This window comes from Nannobrachium achirus, assembly GCF_963921795.1.
Source record: "Nannobrachium achirus genome assembly, chromosome: 10".
Taxonomy (NCBI): Eukaryota; Metazoa; Chordata; class Actinopteri; order Myctophiformes; family Myctophidae; genus Nannobrachium; species Nannobrachium achirus.
The window spans coordinates 55,973,668-55,982,994 of record NC_137819.1 but is presented as its reverse complement, the minus strand read 5'-3'; positions in this window follow the sequence as shown (position 1 = coordinate 55,982,994).

Here is a 9,327-nt window from a genome sequence, read left to right as displayed (position 1 = left end):
AGTCCTCATGGAAAATAGGCATTACATTTTGGATAACACGGTTCTAGTGTGAAAATAGCAGATCTACATGCGCTGCGAGGCGTTGTGAGCATGTAGATCGGCTATTTTCACAATGTCTGAAAAAAAACAACAACTTTTGTACGTTTTTTACACAGGTTTCTACGGTTTCTTGGGCTGGATATGGCAGCTTGGAACTGTGCAGCTAAACTTAATATGTTAGTAAACGTGCCACAATTAACAATAATGCATTGCACCTGTGCAGCTGACCTGCGGAACCTGGGAATATACTATCTTGTCAAGCTGGGGAGAATACAAGTGTGGAGAATATAATTATAATACCTTGTTAAAGTGACCATTATGTTAAATTTTGCATTTGTAGTTATTTTACCGTAATTTAACAACATGATAACCAGCGCAGATAGACAAAGAGTCATTCATGGATTTATATTTAAAAGTAACTTTTATTTCCCCCCCTGGACCCAGGGTATGGCTGCTGCATACCCCTGCCATACCCAATTGATGCCCCTGAGTGGCTTATTGTAGGCTGATCACCAGGGGTTCTATACCCTTTTCACTTTTGCACTAGACCCCTGGGAGATGGATTGCTGAGGTGCAGGGCAATACTTACCCAGTACTTACCACATGCTCAGGCTCTACTGACTGCTGTCTATAATTATTTTCATGCTTACAGGGAATTAATGAATTGGGATAGAATCTTGGTGCCAAACTATATACTGTATGCGTAGGCTTATGCTCAATAAATATTTGTATTTATACTTTATACTTAATTTGTTTATTTCGACAGAGCATATTGATGAACAGTATACATAATAATGCAGTGTAAAAAACAGATTTAGTCGGGATGCTCCGCAGTCCCACAAAAAAAGATAAATGACAATCCAAGAGTTGTCCGACTGAAGGGACAGAAATGTATTTGGTTAGACGATTGTTCTGCTGTAATGACATGCCCAAAATAGGGACACTGCCTTGAAAGTGATTTGTTTGCGGCAGAGACAGAGTGCTAGGTGGTTTAAGAGATAATAATAATAATAGTAATTTAATAATAACTTGCATTTATATAGCGCCTTTCATGAACCCAAGGCGCTTTACAAAACCATATACAAACAACTAAACAAAAAACTAAGTGCCATAAGCCTGAGTGAATAGGTGTCTTTTCAAGGCAGCCTTAAAAGAGTCCAGTGTTGGAGCATGGCGAATCTCTATTGGGAGAGAGTTCCACAGGGTGGGGGCTGTCACACTGAAGGCTCTGTCGCCGAAGGTTCGCTTGTTTGCGCCGGGGACAGAGCGGAGGTCCAAGTCTGCGGACCGCTCGGTCAGTGACAGAGTAGGTCTAAATAGATAGGGAGTGCAGGGTGGTTGAACTAAGCATAGATAAGAGGGAATGATGTTTGAAGCATATATACTGTACAGTCACAGGAAGTGCATCACTTACAGTAGTATTTAGCCACAGACTCCCAAACGTTTTGGGCCAGGGGCCGCAATACGTGAAGATGTGGTCAAAACAAAAAGATACTCCACATTTTCACAATATTTCAAGATGTTTCCAAATCCCTTTTCCATAATGACAGACCAACAAGCTCACAACACGCTAGTTAAAGTGGTTAGCTGGGGGTTAGCTGGGGCCCCTGCCTCCGGAACCCCCCAAGGACCCCTGGGCGTCCCCAGACCCCTCTTTGAGATCCACTGTCCTACATTAACGGTAAACAGAGGAGACAAATTGTCATGATGGCTTAAATGTTGAATAGAAAAAACTGCGAGGCCAGCCAAAGAAAGAGGAGAGTGAGGGAGTGTGCATGAATGGTTGCTTGGCAACAGAATTAGCCAGCTTTCAGCTTTGGTTTCAGTCAAAGGGGGAGATTGCCTTCTGCTTTGTGTCCCCAAGTGTCACTTGTCACCACTTGTTTGTATGTGTATGTGTATACATATGTGTGTTTGTGTGTGTGTGCATGCGTGTGTTCATGCGTGCGTGCTTGCGTGCGTGCGTGCGTGCAGCGTGTGTGCTGCGTGCGTGAGTGTGTGCGCTGTGCGCGCGTGCATGCGCTAGTAGCCTACTGCTGTGGGCATGTGAGAATGCATAAGAGTGATGTGGTGTGTGTGTGTGTGTGTGTGTGTGTGTGTGTGTGTGTGTGTGTGTGTGTGTGTGTGTGTGTGTGTTTGGTTATCTGTCTGTCTGTCTGTCTGTCTGTCTGTCTGTCTGTGTACTGTATAGGGATGGGACGATATGAAAATGTCATATCACGATTATTGTGACCAAAGAAATCGCGATTTACGATATTATCGCGCTACATAAAACATCCCTAACATCCATTATCCTGGGGCGGAACATTTGCCAAAAAATAGCCGATCTACAAGCTCACAACGCGTTGCGACGCGTTGCGACGCGTTGTGAGCTTGTAGATCGGCTATCTTTTGGCAAAGACATTTGATAGAGAAAAAGTGGTACCGGATATGCAGCTTGGCAAATAAAAGGTGAATTATCGTGAGTGTTTTTTATCACGATAAACGATAATATTGCGTATCGTCCCATCCCTAGTACTGTACCTATTGTGTGCATGTGAGTACAGTATGTACAGCACTATTGTGTATCGTTTGCGTGTGTGTGTGTGCATGCTCTCATACATCATGTTGTGTTCATGTGACGATACATACCAATGCTTGTGGGTGTTTTGTAAAGAGGTTCTATGAGTTTCTGTGGGTTGCTTGTTGCAACAGGTCCCTTATGTACTGTGATTACATCTGTCCACATTTATATTATGTCAAAATGCGTGTGTGTGTGTGCATTCATACTGAGTAGTACTGACACCGTTATTTACTGAATTATGTTATGACTCAGTAAATGATGTCATAAAGATTGTGCGGGAAGCAAATTAACTGTACAGAACTGGATGTGTAGGTGGGGAAATATGTAGAAAGAAACTGACACTTTTATGACTGTGCAACATTATTGTTATTTTCTCATGTCCCATGTGGGTGTTTTACATAAAATGTAAGTACGTCATTATTTAATGTATGCCCTGAAGAAAAGAAAGGAGACTAACGCTTAAAGCAGTGATCCTCAACCTTTGTTATTCCAACTATTTTAATACTGCGACTAAATTACATTGTAAAACCATCCACATTCATTTAAATCTGAGAGTGTACAAATGATCCTTACCGATCTGTATATGGGACGGGTTGGTTCCAATTGTACACTTTCAGATTTACAACCCGTACCATTTGGTTCCTAACCATCGGTCATTAGCTGGGGACCCACTGGAACCCCATCAAGGATCCCTGGGGATCCCTGGACCCCACATTAATTGGATTGAAGGACCATAGCGGTGGTCTGGCATCATGACAGGCCCACAATAGCGATGACTAGGACTCACAGTACTTAACCAGTAAGACTCCCTAATCGGGAGATAAGCGACCGTCAAGTCGCATACACAAACCTTAGAAGGCAATGGTAGGCAATCAGGAGGGAATATGGGAAATGGGACAGATCCATGTTGATGACATGACTGTAGAGATACTGTGTACCGCTTGGCGTGATTTTAGGGCAAAATCTGTAGGAGCAGTGTCCAAAAATGTGTTTTGCAAGAATCGGCCTCATGGTGGCGCTAGAAGAGGGCCATGTGAGAAATGAGGTTGTGGTTTGGCAGCCAAGGAGTATGTGTGCAAAGTTTGGCATGGATAGGGGTTGGCAACGGTGGCGGAGATACGGTATGACTAGGGGAAAAGTGTGACGTGACAGACAGACTGACAGACGGTGGAGTTTTTGATAGTAACTGCGACCTGGCGGTCGCAACAATACTATGACCATATTCCACAGCATGCTGTAGTGTGTTATGTAGCATAATATGCAGTTGATTTGATCGATTTGAAAAGTCCAGCAGAATATAGTCGCCGGAGGAAAAATTTAAGAATCCATATCCTCAGTGAGGTTTAGCCCATTATGTTGACATTAAAAGAAAATGTTTTATTTATATGTTCGACATATGACTGAAGCTGTGAATAGACATTTATATGTATTGATGGCCGTCTGGTCCTTTAAGTGTAGGTCATTTTGTCCACAACTTATTGAGCAAATGCATGGTCCTTTTTGATCTATTGACAACAGCCATTTTACTTTAATGCCATATACAGGGAGTTTCACACCCCATTGGGGTCTATACAGTGTGCCTTTGGGGCAGGTTTGGCAGAGAGAGAGAGAGAGAGAGAGAGAGAGAGAGAGAGAGAGAGAGAGAAATGATGGCAAATACTTTTTCTGTATTCCTTCACACCTCCATGCCCAAAAGAATGTGCAGAATTTGTATATTTCATTTGTCTGTCTGCTACTGTGTGTGTGTGTGTGTGTGTGTGTGTGTGTGTGTGTGTGTGTGTGTGTGTGTGTGTGTGTGTGTGTGTGTGTGTCTGTGTGTCTGAGTGTGCGTGCGTGCGTGCGTGTGTGTGCGTGTGTGTGTGTGTGTGTGAGAGTGTGTGCGTGAGCATGTGCGTGCACATTCAACAGGGGGTCCGGGACCCCTAGGGGGTCCCCAGAGTTACTACAGGGGTCCTCCAAATCTTTGAGTGATAGAAACCTTTTGTCTCTTTTTTTATATGAACCACTTGAACCCTAGTGTCCATATTCTGAGAACTTTAGCCAAAAATAGCAGATCTACAAGCTCAGCGCAAGGCGTTGTGAGCTTGTAGATTGGCTATTTTTGGCAAAGAGCTTTGGTGTAGAGGGGGAAAAAGAGCAGACTAAGTACAGAGTGAAATGTCAAATTTATTACGTTTCGACATCTCTTTCTCAACTAAGGGGTCCTTGGCCTGAAAACGTTGAAGACCCCTGCTATAGAGTGTTCCTTCACTAACTGGAGTCTCCATGTTTCTCCAGCTCTTTATTAAACAGAAAATGCATTTTCAGGTCGGGATACCAATTTTATCCAATCAGGATAGAGTACTCAGACAGGATACACATTAAACAAGTGAAATTGGAAGTGGTGACACGAAGAAATGAGCCGAGAAATTTGGAATCGGAAGACAAAAGAATGTTGCAACCCACCTGAAAAGTATTTTTTTTGTTTATTAAAGAGCTGGACTGATAGAGAGAATCATGTTACTGCACAAACACTCTATTTCTATGAAAATTACAATCAGAATATAGTACTTTTATGTTTTGAACCAACAAATGACACAGAGGTCACTTGCTAAATAGATTGCCGGGGAATGTATTCAGTAAAACCTTCTATAACGCCCAAGTAAAATCCTCATTGTGTACTGTGGACTTGACTTGAGTGTTTGCACTTACAAATGGATGAATTAACACTGGTTCAAAATAAACAATCAAAAAAAGTTTACATTTACATTTTAACAAAATAAATGTTTTATTTTGACGAAAACTATATCACTTACCCTACCTTTAAAATCGATATAGCCAAAACATTACATTTTTTATAGATGATTTGAATTATATAATAATCTTTTAATAGATTTAATTGACTGAAGTGTCTTGACAATTACAGAGCAAATTGGTCAACATTCAGTCGATGTTGAATAAGGAAACAAAGACAAATAAAAGTCACAACATTTCCTGCTTTGGAACAGGCCTGAGTTGAGGCTTTAGCTGTACACTGCAGCAGAACAGTTCAGCCAGTAGCCTGCAACATTCCCATAACAGGACACCCTATACTGACACTCACACAGTCATTTCTCATTTCGCCCTCTGGGTAAGCGACTATAAAGGCGATGGCACACTCGCATAGTTATAGCGCCGTCTTCGCTAGCGCAGCATCGCAGGGGTCCAGAGCGCAGCTCAGGCATGACCAGAGGCTACCTCTATTGTTTAAGATGAGGAGGTGTTTGAAATTCATTCCCCCGTCATTTCACGGCTGATTGAGCGCTTGTAGAGTCAATGAAAAGCCCATTTAATCAAAAAATCCAATCTATTCAAGTTCAAGGGATTGGGGAACATTATAAAAAAAGGCAAACGTATGGATGAGGGCCGCAAAGCCTTTCCTCTGCCAGGAATCCAGGATTTATGCAGTCATAGCAGCAGGTCCTCGGCTGTCTTTTATTACACACTGTCACTCATGGTTCCTGTGTGGGCCTCGTGGAGCTGTGCATTTTAACATTTGTGAATTTGGTAACACTTTCTATGATGAAGCCCATGTCTGTAATGCATTATAAATACCTGCATAGTGCATTGAAAAGCAGCCAAAATCATATATCACAATTGTTCATAATTGCACTATCCGTTTAGTGATTATAAGGTCTTGTAAACTTCATGGTGATTTCTGTAAGAGTGTATGGCATTGGCATGCCATGATGTCTTTAAGGTCTTTGTCTGCTATACTGTAACTACTACTAGTAAGACGCCTCAGGGTTACAAGCAACCTCGCCCTTGTCTTGGCAGTCTGGCCAGTGATGTATATCGGACCAGTTACCCATATATGGAGACCCCTGGTACCCATATATGTAAGACATCAAACATGCTTACTCAGTTATAAGTCATGTGAAAATCCTATGACGTCTATCACATCTGACATCATACATACAATCCCTTTCATGCCCATACATGGAGATCCCTGTCTGAACCAGCCACACAGATATGGGCTGTCTTCCTCCATATATGGGCATTCCCATATGAAGTCCTGTTAGATGTGGACTAAATATTGATGACATCGGGGAGCTCCATATATGGGCATAAAAGGGATTCTGTTAGAGTGGTTCCCATGACATCACAACATACAATCCTTTTTATTATGCCCTTACATGGAGATCCCTGTCTGAACTAGCCACTCCACTGTGATGTCACCTGTTTATGCTCATATATGGAGATCCCTGCTCTGAGTATCTGACATCGCTGTGATGTCACCTGTGATGTCACAGTGATGTGTCAGGGGAACCACAGTTTCAGGTGTTACCTGTCTATCCGTCCGTCCGATACGGTCAAGCTGTGAGGGTTCTGACAGTAAACAATAATTGCTGTCGGGCAGAAACCTTTTATCTCTATATTTAAAAGGTTTGTTTTTTAATAAATGAGTGTCCTTGTTTGTCATCCTAGGCCTAGTACAGTGTCACCCAAAAGAAGCAAAAATACAAATAGCTAATATACAAGCTGCTATTTTCGCCTGTATTGTTGTGGTGCCATAAAACGGATAACAGGTCAATCAAAGTAACAATTCTTGTACATTGTCTAATTGTGTAGGCTTCTTGTAAATTAAGCGATGCAGGTGTTTAACAATAATGTAACTCTTGAGAGCTTAAAATGAAAGTCCATTTGCTTACCAACTCTCCATCATTTAGCTGGGGACCACCTGGAACTCCCTCAAGGACCACCGATGGTCCTCGGAACACCGGTGACACTGATATACTGTAAGACTTCATGAGGCATTATGAAGCCTATATAGTAACTGTTATAATGCATTATGGATGCGTTATAATCCATTATGAAGGTACTGTACTGTGATGCATTACAGGGTGTACAGAACAATCATCAGTGTTAATTTATCCATTTGTAAGTGCAAACACTCAAGTCAAGTCCACAGTACACAATGAGGATTTTACTTGGGCTTTATAGAAAGTTTTACTGAATACATTCCCCGGCAATCTATTTAGCAAGTGACCTCTGTGTCATTTGTTGGTTCAAAATAAACAATCAATCTCTTTAATTATGGCTCATTTACGCCCCCTCACAACACATGTCTGTGATGAAGTGGTCCTACACTAGCTGGGACCAGGCAGTCATTGACAGCTAGGGGTGTCGCACCAAATTCTGGGCCCTGGGTACAAGGATTCACTGCGGGCCCCCCATGAATGTTCTTCATAGGGGGAGGGGGTTTAACCCATTTAGACTGGGAACGCATTATTACGCATTATTTTGTGCTTTAACTATTGAAAAATAGCAGATCTACAAGCTCAAAGCGCAGCACCAAATCTTGAATTTATTTGCAAGTCTTTGGATATTTCAAATCTTTTTTTGAATGTTTCTATGTCAGTGGTGCTCACACTTTTTCATGTGAAGGACCCCCAAAATGATATGTATTTGGCCATGGACCCCCATTTCAAAATAGTTAGTTCCAGGGACCCCCCAGAAGCAAAATATGAGTTACAAATGTTCGCTTAAAAAAATACATATATTCAAAGATTTGCACAAATTTTCATGACTTTTCAAAAATAGCAAAATAGCCAAAGTGTAAAATAATCGAGTCCCCTCCACCATGGGCCCTAGTAACTCAGTCCCCCCCCCCCCCCCCCCCCCTTGTGACGCCCCTGTTGGATGTAAAAGGGTTCACTTCATTCTTACCAGGGTCAGTGCACTCCCCGCGCCACGGTGACTCACTGCGAAAGCCTGTTAAGATCACAAAGACAACAGACGTGGTCTGTCACAATGCTTCACTACAGTATGTCACGGCTGGCAAGTGGCAAGTGACTAATTGTTTTGTGTGCAAATATGTCACGCTCTTCATCTCTGAGCCTTTTATCCGTCTCCGCTCCCAGTCTTCCGTCTGTCTGCCTGCCAGGGGCGTCAATTGGGTATGGCAGGGGTATGCAGCTGCCATACCCTGGGTCCAGGCCAGGGGGAAACATAAAAGTTACTTTTAAATATAAATCCATGAATGTCTCTTTGTCTATCTGTTCTGGTTATTATGTTGTTACATTACAGTAAAATAACTGCAAATACACAATTTTACAAAATGGTCACTTTAACAAGGTATTATAATTATATTCTCCACACTTGTATTCTTCCCATCTTGACAAAATGGTTCCGCAGGTCAGCTGCACAGGTGCAATTCCTTATTGTTAATTGTGGCACGTTTACTAACATGTCAAGTTTAGCTGCACTTGAACAACCGTTCCAGGCTTCCATATCCAGCCCAAGAAACCGTAGAAACAGGGGGAAAAATAGAATGTACTACTAGGGCTGTCACGATATGACATTTTACATGACGATTAATTGTCACTCAAATAATTGCGATTAACGATTTAATTGTGTTTTTGTCGTTGACAATTACATTTCTGTTTGGCTATAGGCTTTGAAGTTGCACATGGTAGATATGACACATAACCTAAATATACAAAGAAATTACTGACATATTTGACAACTTTATACTTAAAAAAGAACATTGGTAGTGGAAATAGGCGATCTACAAGCTCACAACGCAACGCGGTGCGATGTGTTGTGAGCTTGTAGATCTGCCATTTCCACTACTTTTTGAAAATGTTTGAAACTATACAGTATGAACATTTTTCAACATGGAAACGATTATGAGATTATGCAAAAATAATTGTGATTATCTCAAATAATTGCGATTAGACGATTATGTAATAATTGTGACAAGC